The sequence below is a fragment of the Trifolium pratense genome, linkage group LG3, assembly GCF_020283565.1.
Source record: "Trifolium pratense cultivar HEN17-A07 linkage group LG3, ARS_RC_1.1, whole genome shotgun sequence".
In the NCBI taxonomy this organism is placed as follows: Eukaryota; Viridiplantae; Streptophyta; class Magnoliopsida; order Fabales; family Fabaceae; genus Trifolium; species Trifolium pratense.
This window is the reverse complement of record NC_060061.1, coordinates 29,808,556-29,831,908: the sequence shown is the minus strand read 5'-3', so window position 1 is coordinate 29,831,908 and position 23,353 is coordinate 29,808,556. Positions and strand designations below refer to the sequence as shown.

At 37.8% G+C, this 23,353-nt stretch overlaps 1 long non-coding RNA gene across 2 annotated transcripts; it reads left to right on the top strand.

The window, feature by feature from the left end:
• Positions 1–1,253: 1,253 nt before the first annotated feature.
• On the top strand, positions 1,254–18,844 carry LOC123912687. 2 transcript variants are annotated; one of them, XR_006811438.1, is made up of 4 exons: positions 1,254–1,476; positions 2,724–2,953; positions 3,078–3,147; positions 18,439–18,844. It is a non-coding gene; the product is annotated as an uncharacterized LOC123912687 (long non-coding RNA). The 2 variants fall into 2 exon arrangements; XR_006811437.1 differs by lacking the exon at positions 18,439–18,844 and having other exon boundaries at positions 1,261–1,476; positions 3,078–3,411.
• The last annotated feature ends 4,509 nt before the right edge of the window (positions 18,845–23,353 follow it).

The window sequence follows — 23,353 nt, the reverse complement described above, 5'->3', positions numbered from 1 at the left end:
TAAGCTGCTATATCGAATCCCCCGCAGGCCATCGGGAACTGGTAGTTTACTTGCTTACTTGTTAGAGTCAGGCAGTTGAAGTGGGTGTATATCTGTCAGGTCATGGCGGATCATCATCCTGAAGGAGATTGGTTGGGACAGGGTGCGAGGGCCCTCGACAATCCTCGTACCCGCACGGGGGAGCATTCACCGGAGAACCTCTTACTGCTCACGGAAAGAGTTGTCCCTCTTTTATTTTTATAGACTAAGCTGTGAATATGAATGAATGTCGGGCTCTTTCTTTCACTGCTAAGTGCTAACCCCAAGAAGTTTCTTAATGCTGATATTTTCTATTTCGTCGAGCCCCGAGCTTGTGGTCCTCCTTTGAGTGTGGGTTCCATTGGATGAATCTCTCAAGTCAAGCTTCACGTACATAACAGCAAGAATGGTGCAGCGAGCGCCTATTTCTGCTACAACTCACTTTTTTTTTTTTTGGTTTACACATCTCACTTTAATTTTATGACATGAATTAATTTTTTTTTTTTGGTACAAAAATTCTATTATATTTCAATGTAAATTAATTCACAGAACATTTGTAAAAAAAATAATAAATTAATTTATGGAACATGTCCATTAAACTATATTTCGTCCGTCCTAAAATATAAGCAAAAATGGGTTAAAAAAATTAATGCATTTGATATACTAAATTTTACTAAAAAAAACATCAATTTTTAGCAAGAATGGTGCAGCGAGCGCCTATTTCTGCTACAACTCACTTTTTTTTTTTTGGTTTACACATCTCACTTTAATTTTATGACATGAATTAATTATTATTATTTTTTGGTACAAAAATTCTATTATATTTCAATGTAAATTAATTCACAGAACATTTGTAAAAAAATAATAAATTAATTTATGGAACATGTCCATTAAACTATATTTCATCCGTCCTAAAATATAAGCAAAAATGAGTTAAAAAAAATTAATGCATTTGATATACTAAATTTTACTAAAAAAACATCAATTTTTATTTACCATTTTTTTTTACTTATTAGGGAGCATTATTATTGGGTTGCGCACCAAGATTTTGAAGATTGAACATTGTTGCAAACCTTGTGGCTTGTGCTAGGCTGTTGTTGTCCTGGCTGCCTTCTTTTATCAGAAATGTTATCTGGACAAAAATTCTCCAACAAATATACAACACAAAGGGTTATGTTGGTAATTTTGCTCATAAAAAAACCTCCCACACGTGTGTCTTCTTTTCAGTTTTTATATTTTAATTTTCTTTCTTCTCTCTTTCACACGGTTCTCTCTTTCACGTGAAAATTAAAGAAATCCATCTCCATCTCTGAAAATCATCATCTCCATCAAAGCTCAAGCTTCTCCCTCTCTGCAAAATTCATTCTCCCTCTCTGCGACAAAACCCTAACACAATCGTTCTCTTTCTTTGACGAAATCAGAAATGTTACTACGTTGAACTCATTCATCCGATTCAAGGTTAGTTAATTGTTCCATTTGATTCTGCTTTTCTCCTTATTCTTCAAAAGATAAGATTCTGATTTTAATTTCCCTTTTGCTTATTGTTATTTGATATGCATGATTTAGGGTATAAATTGGGGATTCTAATTCGTGAATATGTTTAATATTGATTTTCTCAACATAATTTCATGATTCTAGACTTAGACAAAACTGAAATCATATTATTCGTAGTTTAAGTTGTGGAATTATATTTGTTGTAATGTTATGAGTTGAAAAAAAAAATAACATGATAAATACAGCAAGACAAAATAAACAGTAGTCATGTGTTAAAATGTGGGCAGTTGTTTGAAACACTTGGTTAATGTAGAAGTTTCCGTCAAAAATTGAAAATTTGACACAGGTTAACTAGCTTGGGGATTTCAATTGAATTTAGTTTACCAAATATAATGTTCCTTAAATTATTGATATTGTTGTTATAGGTATTGTTTTGAATTTTGTGATGAGGAGTAATATTAGGCTTTTGGATTTGTTATTGTCGTATACTTTTTAGGGGTATTCTGTTTTCTATTAATGTTTGAAAGGGTACCAAATCAGCTACTACCTACTTCACAACATTTGTCTATAGATTTTTGAGAGTTTTATGATTGCCTTGTTTGTGTGTCTGCCAAGTTAGTAGTTGTTTCCAATTATGAGAATGAGGTGGAAGCTTGTAGAATTTTGATATATTTCTTCAATGATATTAAAGCTAGCTGGGTTTCATACAAGCAATGAAAGTCTCACTTTGTGTTCAAATTGCTGTGAAGAAGCGTATTTAAATGAGGAAGTATGATTTGAACCTTAGATGCATGTCATAGTTTGGTTTTCTATTGCTTGTTTGTATCCAAGCTGTCTCGTAGGTCCTGTTTGTGTTCATTTTGTCCAGCTTTCTAGTACATGATTTGGTGGGAGCTCTGCAACCCTTCATAGAAGGTCGGTAGGTAGTGCGTTTCCACTTTGATGCTGAGCCAGGTCTAGTGTTGTTTTGTAAGGCCGGGTTAGAGTACCCCTTGTACTTGCTTTTTTGTTGAATAAATTCTTTTGATTATAAAAAATTAAATTAAATTTTCTTGTTTAGTTTTAATTTTCTTATACGTACTATCAACTTGAAGTGAAACATGACTTGCCATTAGCTGGTTTGGTTGATAATTTGAAGCGTGTTTATCAAGCTTTCTCTAAAACTGTGTTTATGTGACATACTCAGTTTATTTGAAAAAATTGTATTTCAGGAAGAACAACCTTGAATGTGGAGAGTTTTAGCTGCTATCACAATATCTACAATTTTGAAGATCAACATCTGATCAAGGCAACATGACGAGTGATTGATATCATCATTGAGTAGTAAAGGCTCAACTCACGTCATGAAATCAAAGAAGTTCCAGCTCTTGCACCAACTTTTGAACAATTCTCATGTTATGTCTATTGGGTTATCATCACCATCGTTGCAATTATTACTCAGGTTAAATGCCTCACTCCTGACTCATGCGCTTTATTGTTATTATTATTGTTGAGACCTTGTACATAATTAATTTAGCTACATTAATACAATTAACAGTCACTAATAATTTTCATTTTACTTTCAGGGAACCAATTTATGAGAAGCCGTTCGGAACTTGAATGGTACCACGATTCAAACTAATGGTGTAAAGAAGTGTAAATAACTCTCTGAAAACTTTATGTCCACTCAATGTCATGGATACTATGCTAATTAAACTATCAAAATGTTGCATGATAAAAATTTATCTTCAGAAAGAGTAGCTAGCAAAACATGTATATCATAAATATTGAACTAATGTGCATACTAAAAGTAGAGAATTATATAGATCCAGAGAAACTTGTAGGATGTGGGATGTAGTACTCTTCACGCATAGACTAAAGTACATATTAGTAGGTGGGAAGAGTGTAACGACCCGATTTTTAGTAAATCGATATTTTATATATTTGCTTATATTTTGGGTTAGTGTTAAATATTTATTTACGCGACGTATAATTATTTATCGCGAACATAAGTTTGTGAGCGAAACCTTTGCCGTGTTAGTGGGCTTGGGCGTGTGATAGGGCTTAATGGGCCTAAGCCATTGGGCTTGGTTCATGACAATAGAGAGTGGTATAAGTAGCAAGTCAAACCAAGGAATAGTATCATAACTTGTTTTTCATGAGAAGTTTGAAGTTGGTGAGCTTAGAAGCAAGAGCAAACCCTAGGAGAGCAAGAAGAAGAACACGAGCAAGGAGAAGAGATTTAGAGGCCAAGAATCATCATTCAATCTAAGGTGAGAGTGGTTAAGCATAAGCTTGGGTGATCCAAGAGAGGGGAGGTGTCTAGCCTCCATTCCTGAACTCTCTCATCCAATTTCTTTGGGGTTTGGGTGAAGTTTCTTTATCATAAACATGTCTTTTCATCTTAGTATGCTTAATGAACATCTAGGAGGGAATATGTATATGTTTGATGATGGTTTTGCATGTTTATGCAACTTTGCTTATTTTGCAAGAAATTAACATGATTTTGATTGTTTGATGTATTTGGATGTTTGGAAGGGATGATTAATGTTCCTTGATACCATATATGCTTGAATTAGCTGTTTATATGAATTTATAACATGTCTAGATGGATTTTTGAGTGGATTCAAGGCTAAACCGCCTTATTGAAACTCAAGAACAGATATTTTTCTGGTGTAGTTCGCTAAGCGACCAGGAGTTCGCTGTAACGACCCAAAATTTAGTATTCGTTATTTAATTATTTTATTACGCGAGGGCGTGATTTATAATTAAATTATTAAGCGGCGAATAATCATTTAACGAGAACGTAAGTTAATGAGCGAGAAGTTATGTTGTTTGGGCCTTTGGGCGTGGAATAGACATTGGGCCTAAGCCAAGTGGGCTTTGATCCATGAGAATAGAGAGAGCTATAAGTAGTAAGTCAACCGTGAATAGTCTCATAAGTTGCAATTCTTGAGAAAGAGCAAGAGGAGGAGCTCATGAGAGAAAGAGAGGAGCTCGTGGGAGAGAAAGAGAAGAGCAAGCTTGTGGATTCGTCGAGCTAAGGTACGAGAGTTAGATTACATATTCGTGAGTGATTCGAAAGAGGGGAGGATGTCGATTCCTCCATTCCCAAACTCTTTCCACTCTATTTTCTTGTGGGTTTTGTGGGTGATTTTCTTAATGGAAAATGGATTCTTTTGATCCTAACATGTGTAGTGAACTCATGGTAGATGAGGTAAACAACTTTGGGGAGTTGAAAGTGGGTATATGTAGATGTTTGATCAATGATTTGCATGTTTATGCAACTTTGCTTATTTTGCAAGAAATTGGCATGATTTTGATTGTTTGATGTATTTGGATGTTTAGAAGGGATGATTAATGTTCCTTGATACCATATATGCTTGAATTAGCTGTTTATAAGAATTTATAACATGTCTAGATGGATTTTTGAGTTGATTTGAGGTTAAACCGCCTTATTGAAACTCAAGAACAGATATTTTTCTGGTATAGTTCGCTAAGCGACCAGGAGTTCGCTGTAGCGAACATGTTCGCTGAAGCTCGCCAAAGCTCGCCATGAGCAGGTGACTTCCTGGTGAGGTTCGCCATGTCTCGCTAAGCCCTCGCTTAGCGAAGGCCTCTGTGACAGCAATTGTTGTTGATGTTTATAAGTGTAATTAGGCACTTGTAACATGGTTTAAGGGTATCCTTACATGATTGTTGATACATGTTGATACTGTTAATACTTATTGTTAATCGTTATATGATCGATAAACGTGTATGCAATAAGTTGTAGCTTAAAGTGAGCAATGTGATGTTTTAGCATTAAATTGCAATGTTAAGGAAATGATGTGTGTTTTATGACATAAGTGTAAATGAAACTTTATGTGTATAAAAATGGTTATGCAGATAATTATCATGTGAATAATTATGATTGGAGTGATAGGATATTGTGTTATCCTAATGTGTAGATGTTGGAATTGTGTTTCCGCATCAGTGAATGAATAGCTTCGAGCTAGATAGCGTCATGTATTTGATGTGTTTAAAAGTAATCATGCATTCATGAATAATTGTGTTATGGGAATCATGTGAATTCCAATAATTGATGAAAATTGACTATGTTTATGAAAAGTGGCCGAAGATGGGATTATGTTATCCGAGATCTGGAGCCCATATCCAAACATGATATAAAACTGTGTGACTCCTCTTTATGGGAGAGATGGTTGATGATAACCATATCCTACATGATATAAAACTGTTATTGAGCTTATCCAAGGGAGATAAGGTGGTTCGGTAAGTTCCGACGCATCCAACATGATGTAAAACTGTTAGTTCATCTTAAATGGGGTGACGCGCATCCTGCATGATGTAAAACTGACAGCATCCTGCATGATGTAAAACTGATGTAGAGTCCGTGCATGACTATAATCTGAACAGTCCGTGCATGACTATAATCTGAACAGTCCGTACATGACTATAATCTGAACAGTCCGTCATGACTGAAATCTGAACAATGTAAATGGGTACCACATGCATTAGTCGTGTCTAGGGATGACATGACATTGGATAATTGACATTAGATGCATTAGGGTAAATGCACATGTATTTGATAATTGTTATGTGACAATATCTGATTGGATTGTAATGTGTTTTCCGTATGTGTTAAGCTTTGGTATTTACTAATTGTTTAATACTGTGATTGTTGCCATTACTTGGTATGTGAGTAGAGTCCGTCATGACTATAAAATGAACAAGTGTAGAGTCCGTCATGACTATAAAATGAACACTTTGGTAGTGTCCGAGAAGACGTGAAACTATATGATTGGTGTGTTTGTAAATGAATGATTAATTGGTAGTCGTATTTGACGATGTATGTGCGTGAGTTAGAAATGTATGATAGCGTGTGAAGTGTGTAGTATACTACTCACACTTATATTTATGTTTATGTTTTCTAACTCTCTGCTTTGTGTTAATTGCTGGACCTTTGGGGGTCCAGGTTGACAGGTTATGTGTTAGCCTCGTCCGAGTGCAATGGTGAAGCTCTGCTCTGATTGAGACACGGGAAAAAGGGGTTTTTATATGTATATGCATGTAGTCCTCTTAGTATACTCTGTTGGTCTTAAGCTTTCATTTGAAAAGTATCCGTTTTGTATAACTAATAACGCATCGTTCGATGCGAGGTTTTGGTTTTAGTTCATTCGAATATTTTACTAGATAAATGTATTTAGTATTATCTTTGAATGAAGTTTGTGATATTCAAACCAGCGCTTTATAATCATATTTTCAATTTTCCGCTGCGTATTTTCGAAAAAGATTTTATAAAGGCAGAGTTTATTAAATAACGGGTTTGGGTGTTACATTCGCTGTAGCGAACATGTTCGCTGAAGCTCGCCAATGCTCGCTATGAGTAGGTGACTTACTGGTGTGGTTCGCCATGTCTCGCTGAGGCTTCGCTTAGCGAAGGCCTCTGTGACAGCAATTTTTGTTAATGTTTGTAAAGTGTGTGTATCCATGTATTTGGTTTCGTTTTGGTTTGGAATTATTATATGTTTAATAATTGTGTTGTGTGATGGCATTTATATAAAATGTCAAAGAAGTATATGTATTTTGTATATCGGGTTGTCCGATAAAGAAGAATATCAGTTTGTCTGATAAAGAAGTTTAATGGATTATGTTATCCATGTAGTGAGCAGTAGCTTCGTGCTAAGTGATTATCATATGTTTGGTAAATGCATGGCATTCATAAATTCATGCATTATTTAGGGATATCAGACTTGTCTGATAAAGAAGGATATTGGACTTGTCCAATAAAGAAGAATATCAATGTAAGTTCCTTGATAAAGAAGATGGTACCACATGCATTAGTCGTGTCTAGGTTGGCATGACATTGAATGTTTGGCATTGGTCGCATTTGGGTAAATGTGCAATTATGTGTTATGTGTTATGTGAGTTCTTTGTGTTGTCCGAAACGACGTGAAACTATCTGGTTGTGTAATTGTGAGTATGTGTTATCTGGTGTATTGCTTATTGAGGCATGTAGGTGAGTTAGTATTACGTGATAGGTTGAATATAGGTGCGTTTCTATATTCGTATGTATGTGATTATGTTTACTAACTCTCTACCTAATTGTTATGTGCTGGACCTTTGGGGGTTCAGGTATTCAGGTCGTGGTTTCGATCGAGCTTTAGCTGCAGATCGTTTTGGTGTGGAGCACTTTTGGTGAGGAGCTAGTGTAGGCTACCTTTGTATAGTTTTGTTAAGTTTAGTATTGGTTGAGATGTATATTAGTGCTCTGGTAGTTTGTAACATCGAGTCGGGGATCGTTTGTATTCCGTCGTATATCGATGTGAACATCTTAACTTATGTTTTATGTAAATGAATTATCTTTTGAACTATCATGTTCATTACTTTGAAAATCCTTTATGTTATGTTTTCCGTTGCGACATTTCGTGTCCTGTGCACGATCGTTTTGAAAATGTTTTCCGTAGCGCTCCGGCTACTTATCTTTAAAAAGTTTTTAAGATCACGTTTTTAAGGGTAGTTAGTTCGGGGTGTTACAATAGTTGGTATCAGAGCAGGTCGGTTCATGTGAGCCATTAGGATTTTCTTTCTCTTGTATGAAGCATGTGTTGGGTACACTGTTAATACATTCTAACGTCGAGTTGTGATTCGTTCAGGAATCATGGCTGCTGCTAGGACCAACGCTCAGATTGCACAAGCTTTGACTGCTTTGACTACATTGGTGGTAAGGGATAATGACCCGGGAAGGGATAGTGAGAAAAGATTGGAAAGGTTTATGTCGCATAAACCAACTCTGTTTACCGGAGGCTATAACCCGGAGGGGGCTATCAAGTGGTTAGATGAGGTTGAGATCATCTTTGAAGCAATGGGTTGTTCTGAGGAGAACAAGACTACTTTGGGAACTTATGCCCTTAGAGAGGAGGCAATCGTTTGGTGGAGGAATGTGAGACTCAGGATAGGAGTGGACGGTGTTGCTATCGTTTGGGAAACTTTCAAAAGGGAATTTTTAAGGAAGTACTTTCCGGCTGATGTGAAGAACAAGAAAGTGATCGAGTTCATGGAGCTCAAGCAAGGAAATTTATCGGTCGCCGAGTATTCGGCTAAGTTTGAAGCTTTGTGTGTGTTTAGTCCACACTACAACACGGTGGGAGCCGAAGAGGATAAGTGTGTCAAGTTCGAGAGTGGACTTCGTCCGGATATCAAGCTTTTGATTGGATTTTCTGAAATCAGGGATTTTCCGACCCTTATGACCAAGGCAAGGATTTGTGATGAAGATAGCAAAGCCAAGACCAACTACTATAAGGTTCTGAATGATAGGAAAGGAAAAGGTTTGGATCGTGGTAAGCCGTATGAAAACAAGGGCAATGGAAATGGAAAGAAGAAGCAACGAAGTGGAAGTTGTTACAAATGTGGAGAGCGGGGTCATATGTCATATGATTGCTCGAGGAAAAGCGACAAGTGTTTCAATTGTGGACAGTTTGGGCACAAGGCCGATGCTTGTCGGGTGAAAGTGTTTTGTTTCAATTGTGGCGAGGAAGGTCACAAGAGTCCGGTATGCAAGAAACCTAAGATGCCGCGTTGAGGGTTCGTTCTCTGTTTTATCTCTTAGGTAATTTCGAGGGCGAAATTCTTTTAAGGGGGGTAGAGTTGTAACGACCCGATTTTTAGTAAATCGATATTTTATATATTTGCTTATATTTTGGGTTAGTGTTAAATATTTATTTACGCGACGTATAATTATTTATCGCGAACATAAGTTTGTGAGCGAAACCTTTGCCGTGTTAGTGGGCTTGGGCGTGTGATAGGGCTTAATGGGCCTAAGCCATTGGGCTTGGTTCATGACAATAGAGAGTGGTATAAGTAGCAAGTCAAACCAAGGAATAGGGGTGGCAAAGTGGGCATGCCCGCCCCGTTTAGGCCCGCCCCGTTTAAGCCCGCCCAAAAGCGGGGCGGGGCGGGGCAACTTAGGTGTCCGGGCTCAACAACTCAAGCCCGCCCGTTTATTGGCGAGTTGGCGGGTTGGCGGGCCGGCCCGCCAAATACTTTTTTTTTTTTTAACTATTTGAATTATAACTTCACAATTCTTACCTCCTAGTTGATGTTAAAAAAAATACTACAAGAAACATTAATTAAGTTAATAAGTAATTTCTTACAATTACCCTTAATTAAACTAATACTTACAATTACCCTTAATTAAACTAATAAAAACATCAACTAAGTTAATAAATAATTCATTACAATATAAGATAAAAGGATAAATACTAGCAAGTGATAATTCCCATTTGAAACAAGCAAACAGCTTGTGATGCATCCAGTTCCACCAAAACATGGCTCAAAAAGCGGTGGCTTGATGGAATAGAACGACGGTGGAGTGGATTGAGTATCACGGGGGCGAAGTGGAAGAAGGAGCAAACAGCGGATGAAATGAAACCCTAATTTTGGAAGAAGGGAGCAGATGGTGAAGTTAAGTTTTATGAGAGAAAATTGGATTGAGATATTTGGGCTTTCATTCCAAGCCCAATTTTCAATAAAAGAAAAAAAATTATAAAAAAATTAAAAAGCCCGCGGGCTAACCCGACCCGCCCCGCCCCACCCCGCCCCGTTTTTTAGGCGGGTTAGGCGGGGGCGGGCCACCTTAAGGTAGCGAGCCGAAAACCTCAGCCCGGCCCGCCAAAAATAGCGGGTCAAACGGGTCGGCCCGGCGGGCCTGACCCGTTTTGCCACCCCTACCAAGGAATAGTATCATAACTTGTTTTTCATGAGAAGTTTGAAGTTGGTGAGCTTAGAAGCAAGAGCAAACCCTAGGAGAGCAAGAAGAAGAACACGAGCAAGGAGAAGAGATTTAGAGGCCAAGAATCATCATTCAATCTAAGGTGAGAGTGGTTAAGCATAAGCTTGGGTGATCCAAGAGAGGGGAGGTGTCTAGCCTCCATTCCTGAACTCTCTCATCCAATTTCTTTGGGGTTTGGGTGAAGTTTCTTTATCATAAACATGTCTTTTCATCTTAGTATGCTTAATGAACATCTAGGAGGGAATATGTATATGTTTGATGATGGTTTTGCATGTTTATGCAACTTTGCTTATTTTGCAAGAAATTAACATGATTTTGATTGTTTGATGTATTTGGATGTTTGGAAGGGATGATTAATGTTCCTTGATACCATATATGCTTGAATTAGCTGTTTATATGAATTTATAACATGTCTAGATGGATTTTTGAGTGGATTCAAGGCTAAACCGCCTTATTGAAACTCAAGAACAGATATTTTTCTGGTGTAGTTCGCTAAGCGACCAGGAGTTCGCTGTAGCGAACATGTTCGCTGAAGCTCGCCAATGCTCGCTATGAGTAGGTGACTTACTGGTGTGGTTCGCCATGTCTCGCTGAGGCTTCGCTTAGCGAAGGCCTCTGTGACAGCAATTTTTGTTAATGTTTGTAAAGTGTGTGTATCCATGTATTTGGTTTCGTTTTGGTTTGGAATTATTATATGTTTAATAATTGTGTTGTGTGATGGCATTTATATAAAATGTCAAAGAAGTATATGTATTTTGTATATCGGGTTGTCCGATAAAGAAGAATATCAGTTTGTCTGATAAAGAAGTTTAATGGATTATGTTATCCATGTAGTGAGCAGTAGCTTCGTGCTAAGTGATTATCATATGTTTGGTAAATGCATGGCATTCATAAATTCATGCATTATTTAGGGATATCAGACTTGTCTGATAAAGAAGGATATTGGACTTGTCCAATAAAGAAGAATATCAATGGTAAGTTCCTTGATAAAGAAGATGGTACCACATGCATTAGTCGTGTCTAGGTTGGCATGACATTGAATGTTTGGCATTGGTCGCATTTGGGTAAATGTGCAATTATGTGTTATGTGTTATGTGAGTTCTTTGTGTTGTCCGAAACGACGTGAAACTATCTGGTTGTGTAATTGTGAGTATGTGTTATCTGGTGTATTGCTTATTGAGGCATGTGTGTGAGTTAGTATTACGTGATAGGTTGAATATAGGTGCGTTTCTATATTCGTATGTATGTGATTATGTTTACTAACTCTCTACCTAATTGTTATGTGCTGGACCTTTGGGGGTTCAGGTATTCAGGTCGTGGTTTCGATCGAGCTTTAGCTGCAGATCGTTTTGGTGTGGAGCACTTTTGGTGAGGAGCTAGTGTAGGCTACCTTTGTATAGTTTTGTTAAGTTTAGTATTGGTTGAGATGTATATTAGTGCTCTGGTAGTTTGTAACATCGAGTCGGGGATCGTTTGTATTCCGTCGTATATCGATGTGAACATCTTAACTTATGTTTTATGTAAATGAATTATCTTTTGAACTATCATGTTCATTACTTTGAAAATCCTTTATGTTATGTTTTCCGTTGCGACATTTCGTGTCCTGTGCACGATCGTTTTGAAAATGTTTTCCGTAGCGCTCCGGCTACTTATCTTTAAAAAGTTTTTAAGATCACGTTTTTAAGGGTAGTTAGTTCGGGGTGTTACAATAGTTGGTATCAGAGCAGGTCGGTTCATGTGAGCCATTAGGATTTTCTTTCTCTTGTATGAAGCATGTGTTGGGTACACTGTTAATACATTCTAACGTCGAGTTGTGATTCGTTCAGGAATCATGGCTGCTGCTAGGACCAACGCTCAGATTGCACAAGCTTTGACTGCTTTGACTACATTGGTGGTAAGGGATAATGACCCGGGAAGGGATAGTGAGAAAAGATTAGAAAGGTTTATGTCGCATAAACCAACTCTGTTTACCGGAGGCTATAACCCGGAGGGGGCTATCAAGTGGTTAGATGAGGTTGAGATCATCTTTGAAGCAATGGGTTGTTCTGAGGAGAACAAGACTACTTTGGGAACTTATGCCCTTAGAGAGGAGGCAATCGTTTGGTGGAGGAATGTGAGACTCAGGATAGGAGTGGACGGTGTTGCTATCGTTTGGGAAACTTTCAAAAGGGAATTTTTAAGGAAGTACTTTCCGGCTGATGTGAAGAACAAGAAAGTGATCGAGTTCATGGAGCTCAAGCAAGGAAATTTATCGGTCGTCGAGTATTCGGCTAAGTTTGAAGCTTTGTGTGTGTTTAGTCCACACTACAACACGCTGGGAGCCGAAGAGGATAAGTGTGTCAAGTTCGAGAGTGGACTTCGTCCGGATATCAAGCTTTTGATTGGATTTTCTGAAATCAGGGATTTTCCGACCCTTATGACCAAGGCAAGGATTTGTGATGAAGATAGCAAAGCCAAGACCAACTACTATAAGGTTCTGAATGATAGGAAAGGAAAAGGTTTGGATCGTGGTAAGCCGTATGAAAACAAGGGCAATGGAAATGGAAAGAAGAAGCAACGAAGTGGAAGTTGTTACAAATGTGGAGAGCGGGGTCATATGTCATATGATTGCTCGAGGAAAAGCGACAAGTGTTTCAATTGTGGACAGTTTGGGCACAAGGCCGATGCTTGTCGGGTGAAAGTGTTTTGTTTCAATTGTGGCGAGGAAGGTCACAAGAGTCCGGTATGCAAGAAACCTAAGATGCCGCGTTGAGGGTTCGTTCTCTGTTTTATCTCTTAGGTAATTTCGAGGGCGAAATTCTTTTAAGGGGGGTAGAGTTGTAACGACCCGATTTTTAGTAAATCGATATTTTATATATTTGCTTATATTTTGGGTTAGTGTTAAATATTTATTTACGCGACGTATAATTATTTATCGCGAACATAAGTTTGTGAGCGAAACCTTTGCCGTGTTAGTGGGCTTGGGCGTGTGATAGGGCTTAATGGGCCTAAGCCATTGGGCTTGGTTCATGACAATAGAGAGTGGTATAAGTAGCAAGTCAAACCAAGGAATAGTATCATAACTTGTTTTTCATGAGAAGTTTGAAGTTGGTGAGCTTAGAAGCAAGAGCAAACCCTAGGAGAGCAAGAAGAAGAACACGAGCAAGGAGAAGAGATTTAGAGGCCAAGAATCATCATTCAATCTAAGGTGAGAGTGGTTAAGCATAAGCTTGGGTGATCCAAGAGAGGGGAGGTGTCTAGCCTCCATTCCTGAACTCTCTCATCCAATTTCTTTGGGGTTTGGGTGAAGTTTCTTTATCATAAACATGTCTTTTCATCTTAGTATGCTTAATGAACATCTAGGAGGGAATATGTATATGTTTGATGATGGTTTTGCATGTTTATGCAACTTTGCTTATTTTGCAAGAAATTAACATGATTTTGATTGTTTGATGTATTTGGATGTTTGGAAGGGATGATTAATGTTCCTTGATACCATATATGCTTGAATTAGCTGTTTATATGAATTTATAACATGTCTAGATGGATTTTTGAGTGGATTCAAGGCTAAACCGCCTTATTGAAACTCAAGAACAGATATTTTTCTGGTGTAGTTCGCTAAGCGACCAGGAGTTCGCTGTAGCGAACATGTTCGCTGAAGCTCGCCAATGCTCGCTATGAGTAGGTGACTTACTGGTGTGGTTCGCCATGTCTCGCTGAGGCTTCGCTTAGCGAAGGCCTCTGTGACAGCAATTTTTGTTAATGTTTGTAAAGTGTGTGTATCCATGTATTTGGTTTCGTTTTGGTTTGGAATTATTATATGTTTAATAATTGTGTTGTGTGATGGCATTTATATAAAATGTCAAAGAAGTATATGTATTTTGTATATCGGGTTGTCCGATAAAGAAGAATATCAGTTTGTCTGATAAAGAAGTTTAATGGATTATGTTATCCATGTAGTGAGCAGTAGCTTCGTGCTAAGTGATTATCATATGTTTGGTAAATGCATGGCATTCATAAATTCATGCATTATTTAGGGATATCAGACTTGTCTGATAAAGAAGGATATTGGACTTGTCCAATAAAGAAGAATATCAATGGTAAGTTCCTTGATAAAGAAGATGGTACCACATGCATTAGTCGTGTCTAGGTTGGCATGACATTGAATGTTTGGCATTGGTCGCATTTGGGTAAATGTGCAATTATGTGTTATGTGTTATGTGAGTTCTTTGTGTTGTCCGAAACGACGTGAAACTATCTGGTTGTGTAATTGTGAGTATGTGTTATCTGGTGTATTGCTTATTGAGGCATGTGTGTGAGTTAGTATTACGTGATAGGTTGAATATAGGTGCGTTTCTATATTCGTATGTATGTGATTATGTTTACTAACTCTCTACCTAATTGTTATGTGCTGGACCTTTGGGGGTTCAGGTATTCAGGTCGTGGTTTCGATCGAGCTTTAGCTGCAGATCGTTTTGGTGTGGAGCACTTTTGGTGAGGAGCTAGTGTAGGCTACCTTTGTATAGTTTTGTTAAGTTTAGTATTGGTTGAGATGTATATTAGTGCTCTGGTAGTTTGTAACATCGAGTCGGGGATCGTTTGTATTCCGTCGTATATCGATGTGAACATCTTAACTTATGTTTTATGTAAATGAATTATCTTTTGAACTATCATGTTCATTACTTTGAAAATCCTTTATGTTATGTTTTCCGCTGCGACATTTCGTGTCCTGTGCACGATCGTTTTGAAAATGTTTTCCGTAGCGCTCCGGCTACTTATCTTTAAAAAGTTTTTAAGATCACGTTTTTAAGGGTAGTTAGTTCGGGGTGTTACAATAGTTGGTATCAGAGCAGGTCGGTTCATGTGAGCCATTAGGATTTTCTTTCTCTTGTATGAAGCATGTGTTGGGTACACTGTTAATACATTCTAACGTCGAGTTGTGATTCGTTCAGGAATCATGGCTGCTGCTAGGACCAACGCTCAGATTGCACAAGCTTTGACTGCTTTGACTACATTGGTGGTAAGGGATAATGACCCGGGAAGGGATAGTGAGAAAAGATTAGAAAGGTTTATGTCGCATAAACCAACTCTGTTTACCGGAGGCTATAACCCGGAGGGGGCTATCAAGTGGTTAGATGAGGTTGAGATCATCTTTGAAGCAATGGGTTGTTCTGAGGAGAACAAGACTACTTTGGGAACTTATGCCCTTAGAGAGGAGGCAATCGTTTGGTGGAGGAATGTGAGACTCAGGATAGGAGTGGACGGTGTTGCTATCGTTTGGGAAACTTTCAAAAGGGAATTTTTAAGGAAGTACTTTCCGGCTGATGTGAAGAACAAGAAAGTGATCGAGTTCATGGAGCTCAAGCAAGGAAATTTATCGGTCGTCGAGTATTCGGCTAAGTTTGAAGCTTTGTGTGTGTTTAGTCCACACTACAACACGCTGGGAGCCGAAGAGGATAAGTGTGTCAAGTTCGAGAGTGGACTTCGTCCGGATATCAAGCTTTTGATTGGATTTTCTGAAATCAGGGATTTTCCGACCCTTATGACCAAGGCAAGGATTTGTGATGAAGATAGCAAAGCCAAGACCAACTACTATAAGGTTCTGAATGATAGGAAAGGAAAAGGTTTGGATCGTGGTAAGCCGTATGAAAACAAGGGCAATGGAAATGGAAAGAAGAAGCAACGAAGTGGAAGTTGTTACAAATGTGGAGAGCGGGGTCATATGTCATATGATTGCTCGAGGAAAAGCGACAAGTGTTTCAATTGTGGACAGTTTGGGCACAAGGCCGATGCTTGTCGGGTGAAAGTGTTTTGTTTCAATTGTGGCGAGGAAGGTCACAAGAGTCCGGTATGCAAGAAACCTAAGATGCCGCGTTGAGGGTTCGTTCTCTGTTTTATCTCTTAGGTAATTTCGAGGGCGAAATTCTTTTAAGGGGGGTAGAGTTGTAACGACCCGATTTTTAGTAAATCGATATTTTATATATTTGCTTATATTTTGGGTTAGTGTTAAATATTTATTTACGCGACGTATAATTATTTATCGCGAACATAAGTTTGTGAGCGAAACCTTTGCCGTGTTAGTGGGCTTGGGCGTGTGATAGGGCTTAATGGGCCTAAGCCATTGGGCTTGGTTCATGACAATAGAGAGTGGTATAAGTAGCAAGTCAAACCAAGGAATAGTATCATAACTTGTTTTTCATGAGAAGTTTGAAGTTGGTGAGCTTAGAAGCAAGAGCAAACCCTAGGAGAGCAAGAAGAAGAACACGAGCAAGGAGAAGAGATTTAGAGGCCAAGAATCATCATTCAATCTAAGGTGAGAGTGGTTAAGCATAAGCTTGGGTGATCCAAGAGAGGGGAGGTGTCTAGCCTCCATTCCTGAACTCTCTCATCCAATTTCTTTGGGGTTTGGGTGAAGTTTCTTTATCATAAACATGTCTTTTCATCTTAGTATGCTTAATGAACATCTAGGAGGGAATATGTATATGTTTGATGATGGTTTTGCATGTTTATGCAACTTTGCTTATTTTGCAAGAAATTAACATGATTTTGATTGTTTGATGTATTTGGATGTTTGGAAGGGATGATTAATGTTCCTTGATACCATATATGCTTGAATTAGCTGTTTATATGAATTTATAACATGTCTAGATGGATTTTTGAGTGGATTCAAGGCTAAACCGCCTTATTGAAACTCAAGAACAGATATTTTTCTGGTGTAGTTCGCTAAGCGACCAGGAGTTCGCTGTAGCGAACATGTTCGCTGAAGCTCGCCAATGCTCGCTATGAGTAGGTGACTTACTGGTGTGGTTCGCCATGTCTCGCTGAGGCTTCGCTTAGCGAAGGCCTCTGTGACAGCAATTTTTGTTAATGTTTGTAAAGTGTGTGTATCCATGTATTTGGTTTCGTTTTGGTTTGGAATTATTATATGTTTAATAATTGTGTTGTGTGATGGCATTTATATAAAATGTCAAAGAAGTATATGTATTTTGTATATCGGGTTGTCCGATAAAGAAGAATATCAGTTTGTCTGATAAAGAAGTTTAATGGATTATGTTATCCATGTAGTGAGCAGTAGCTTCGTGCTAAGTGATTATCATATGTTTGGTAAATGCATGGCATTCATAAATTCATGCATTATTTAGGGATATCAGACTTGTCTGATAAAGAAGGATATTGGACTTGTCCAATAAAGAAGAATATCAATGGTAAGTTCCTTGATAAAGAAGATGGTACCACATGCATTAGTCGTGTCTAGGTTGGCATGACATTGAATGTTTGGCATTGGTCGCATTTGGGTAAATGTGCAATTATGTGTTATGTGTTATGTGAGTTCTTTGTGTTGTCCGAAACGACGTGAAACTATCTGGTTGTGTAATTGTGAGTATGTGTTATCTGGTGTATTGCTTATTGAGGCATGTGTGTGAGTTAGTATTACGTGATAGGTTGAATATAGGTGCGTTTCTATATTCGTATGTATGTGATTATGTTTACTAACTCTCTACCTAATTGTTATGTGCTGGACCTTTGGGGGTTCAGGTATTCAGGTCGTGGTTTCGATCGAGCTTTAGCTGCAGATCGTTTTGGTGTGGAGCACTTTTGGTGAGGAGCTAGTGTAGGCTACCTTTGTATAGTTTTGTTAAGTTTAGTATTGGTTGAGATGTATATTAGTGCTCTGGTAGTTTGTAACATCGAGTCGGGGATCGTTTGTATTCCGTCGTATATCGATGTGAACATCTTAACTTATGTTTTATGTAAATGAATTATCTTTTGAACTATCATGTTCATTACTTTGAAAATCCTTTATGTTATGTTTTCCGCTGCGACATTTCGTGTCCTGTGCACGATCGTTTTGAAAATGTTTTCCGTAGCGCTCCGGCTACTTATCTTTAAAAAGTTTTTAAGATCACGTTTTTAAGGGTAGTTAGTTCGGGGTGTTACAAAGAGCATATGGTTTTAATTGACGTGTGGCAGAGTGTATTTACTTAACAATATAACAATTGTCTATTTTTTGTGTTTTTTTATCAGCATACTTACCTACATGATATTGCTCTCCAGGTATATATTGCTTAAAACCACCCTATTTTTTCTTAGCTATACTCATATATGTTTCTAGCTCGTGCTTTATTTTTCTAATCCTATTTATTTTTCAAAACAATTTTTTTCTATTTTCTTTGTAGTAATTGATGATTGGTTATTTGAAATGATGTTTGTAAAGTTGGCACCGTTTGCAAGTAACCAAGATGAATATAGAGACCAATTCAGTTTTGTAGACTGTTTATAGTGTTATGGTTTCAGAACTTGTGGTTGCTGGAATATAAAGAGTTTGTTTTGTTAAGAGCTGTATTTTGAAGATATACTACTAGAGCTTGGTATTGCCGAGAGCTGCAGCTACTTGTTGGTAGAGCGGTCCATTATTCTGAACCCTGGTCTATGCTTTTGAATATTTGAGTTGCAAATTTTGTTTTTAGAGCAACAAGAGCATTGTGTAATACTATTGTATATGTAGATATGTAATTTTTAAGTATTTGATCATGTAGTTTCCATGTTTTCGAATATTATAAAATCATAATAAAATTCTATGGATATTTGATTTATAAGCTATCTGCAATTTCTTAATTTAAAAGAAAAAATAAAAATGTGAAAAAAATGACTTATGAAGGCATCTTTTGTAATGATTTTTTGTTTATTTTAAAATGTAGCAAATAACAACGCTTGTTGCAGAAAGCGCTTTATAATACTATCCTATATCAGCACTTATGTTGTTTAAGCATCGTCTAAATGTAATATAAGTCAACCCTTATAAGTAGAAAGCGCCGTCTAAATGCATCATAAGATAGCGCTTATGAGTAGAAAGTGTTGTCTATTGGTGGCGTATAATAGTTCTTACAACAAAAGGCGATGTCTAAATGTAACATAAGACATCACTTATAATTAGAAAGCGTTGTCTATTGGTGGCATATAATAGCGCTTACGACAAAAGGCGCTGTCTAAAGGTAACATTAGACAACGCTTTTACTTGATTATTAAGCGCCGATCATAGTGTTATTTTGTGCGATGTGTTCATCTTCTTGCATTATAGACCGAATTATGATCATCTGAAAATAATCATAAGTGTGTCCCATATACAATGTCAGTCATGATTCGTGAACAAAAATAGCGAGATTCATTTAAATTATTAATAATACAATGTTGGGAGTTATCCGTATATAACAAGGGAGTTGGACAACATATTTGGATAACTGATTTAAAATATTCCAAACAAGAAAAAAAAATCATTAACCTTTAACTTTGTTTTAATTTTCCCATCTGAAATCAAATAGAGTGAAATCATAAAGAGGTGTCTTATGTACAAATACCATTCATGAACAAATAATGAGATTCCTTTAAATTATTAACAATATAGATGTGGGGAGTCATGTATAGATAACTCGGGAGTTGAGTGTAACACCCTAACCCGTACTACCCTTAAAAACGTAATTTTAAAAACTTTTCAACAAGTGTAAAGGCAGAGTGCCACGCGGTAATTAAAACACAAGCATACACACAGAGCGTCATGAAGTTTAACATGAAAAGCAACAGCGGATTCAATCAAACCAAGCATGCATATATATACATATATATATACATAAGTCATATTCATCCCTAAGGATGTCACTTATACAAGAACTAGCATATCAAAAAGGTAACACCGATATACGATGAAATCCAAGCGTAACCCCCGACTCGATGTTACATTACCAGAGCATTTATTATTTACAAACTCTAACCAAAAGCTAGTACTAAGAGGAGTAATCTATGCTAAGTCTCCTCACCAAAAGGTACTTCAACACCGAGCTAAAACAGCAATCTAAACGTCGGCACAGTCCTCAGCCTGAATATCTGAACCCCCAAAGGTCCAGCAAATAACACAAAGCAGAGAGTTAGAAAACATAATCGCATATCATACGAGTATAAGAAAAGCCTTACACTTTCGAACTACATCATACATATTCTAACTCACGCCAAAACATTGTACTAAACAATTATCAATTAATAAGGTTCAACACAATTCAACCAGATAATGTCACATACCATTTATCAAATATATGCGCATTTACCCTAATGTATCTAATGCCAATCATTCTATGTCATGTCATCCCTAGACACGACTAATGCATGTGGTACCAATTGCCTTTTACCCCTCATGGATAAGTTAAACAGTTTTACATCTTGCCGGATTGTTCGGAACTTACCAAACCTTCATATCCCTCATGGATAAGTTAAACAGTTTTATATCCTGCTGGATAGCAGCTCTAGATCTTATGGATTCATCTAATCCGATCCTCGGCTTCCTTATGGACTCAAAAATCCATTTAAATCTATTGGAACCCAAGTTTCCAATTCAACATATATATATACATGAATGCATGTATGTTTGCACATATCATCAATATGATATTTCTAGCTCGAAGCTACTCATTATGAATGCGGAAACACAATTCAAACACATTTCTTCTCTCATTGCAATTTAATGCCAAATAATGAACATACTCACTTTTGAACTACATCTTATTGCATACACGTTTATCAATCATTTAACGATTAACAATAAGCATTAACAGTATCAACATGTATCAACAATCATGTAAGGATACCCTTAAACCATGTTACAAGTGCCTGAATACACTTACAAACATCAACAAAAATTGCTGTCACAGAGGCCTTCGCTAAGCGAAGCCTCAGCGAGACATGGCGAACCACGATCCAGGAAGTCACCTGCTCATGGCGAGCATTGGCGAGCTTCAACGAACTATTCGCTGAGCGAAGGCTTAGCGAGCCTACGCGAACCTCACCAGGAAGTCACCTGCTCATGGCGAGCATTGGCGAGCTTCAACGAACATGTTCGCTACAGCGAACTCCTGGTCGCTTAGCGAACTATACCAGAAAAATATCTGTTCTTGAGTTTCAATAAGGCGGTTTAACATCAAATCAACTCAAAAATTCATTCAAACATGTTATAAATTCTTATAAACAGCCATTTCAAACATATATGGTATCAAGGAACATTAATCATCCCTTCCAAACATCCAAATACCTCAAACAATCAAAATCATGCCAATTTCTTGGGTTTTAAGCAACTTTCATAAACTTTTTCAACATGATCCAAACACATGCATATTTTTCATGAAATCAAGCTAGTGATTAACACATACAAGGTGATGATGAAGAACATCACACTCACATACAAAAGCTTAATCAAAAGTCTAAAAGAAATTGAGTGGGAGAGTTCGGGAATGGAGACATAGACAATCTCCCCTCTCCTTGCCACTCAAGAATCATGAATTCTAATCTCTTACCTTAAGTTTGGTGATGATTCCTAGCCTTCTCTTGCTCAAGCTTCCTCTCTTGATCAAACCCTAGCCCTTGCTCTATCTTGCTTCTAAGACAAAAGGTCATGAAATGAGCTAAGTCTCATGACAAGGTTTCCTTAAATACCTCTCCCTAAAAGTCATGAACCAAGCCCAAGTGGCTTAGGCCCAATTGGTCTCTCACGCCCATTAAGCCCAAAACAAAGGTTCTCGCGTCTAATAACTTACGCTCGGCTAAATAATTATTCGCCGCTCACTAAAATAATAAAAGCCAATTAATAAATAAAATAACATTTAATAAAACATACGAATACGAAAAATGGGTCGTTACAATCCTACCCCCCTTAAAAGAATTTCGCCCTCGAAATTACCTAGAAACAGATCGGGATAAGAATCTCTCATCTTGCTTTCCAGCTCCAACGTTGCATTCTCACCAGCCGGTCCTCCCCACACGACTTTCACTGATGCAATCTCTTTGTTTCTCAACCTCTTCACTTCTCTTCCTTCTATTCTCAAGGGTACGGTCTCAATGGTCAAGTCATCCCTCACTTGAACATCGTCCGATTCAATCACGTGTGTCGGATCAGACACATACTTGCGCAACTGTGATACATGGAAAACATCGTGCAAATTCGCCAATGATGGCGGTAATGCAATCCTATACGCAACTTTCCCAACTCGCTTCAAAATCTCAAACGGCCCAATAAACCTCGACGTCAACTTCCTTGACTTCAACGCACGTCCTACTCCGGTAGTCGATGTAACTCGTAGGAATACATGATCCCTCTCTTGGAATTCAATGTCCTTCCTCCTCTTATCATGATAACTCTTCTGTCGACTCTGAGACGCTTTCATCTTCTCACGAATCATCCGAATCTTCTCTGTTGTTTCTTGTACAATCTCTGGTCCAAGAATTGCACCTTCTCCAGTTTCATACCAACACAGAGGTGTCCTACACCTTCTCCCATACAAAGCCTCAAACGGTGCCATTCCGATACTAGAATGGTAACTGTTGTTGTATGTAAACTCTACCAACGGCAAACAAGAATCCCAATTCACGTTTTGCTCCAAAACACAAGCTCTCAACAAATCCTCTAAGGATTGTATCGTCCTCTCCGACTGACCATCTGTTTGAGGGTGATACGCTGAACTCAACCTCAACTTCGTTCCTAAAGCTTCTTGCAAGCTTTCCCAAAATCTAGAAGTAAATCTCGGATCTCTATCCGAAATAATACTTGTTGGAATACCATGTAGCTTCACAATCTGCTCCACATAAATCTCGGCCAACTTAGGCACCAAAGTACCTTTCCTGATAGCAATGAAGTGAGCACACTTCGTCAGACGATCTACCACTACCCAAATCACCTCGTTACCTTTCTTGGTCTTCGGTAAACCTCCCACAAAATCCATTGCAATGCTATCCCATTTCCATTCGGGTATAAACATTGGTTGCAACAAACCAAATGGCTTCTGATGTTCAATCTTCGATTTCTGACAAGTTAAGCAGGAATAAACAAATTCAGAAATTTGCCTCTTCATTCCCGGCCACCAAAATAACTTCCTCAAATCCTGATACATCTTGGTTACTCCAGGATGAATACTCAAACCACTTCTGTGACCTTCTTCCATGATCATTCTTTTCAATTCGGGTACATCCGGTACACAAACTCTTCCGTGAAATCTCATGACTCCACTTTCGTCAATCTTGATATTGGTCTCCATGCCTTCATTGATGAGTACCATT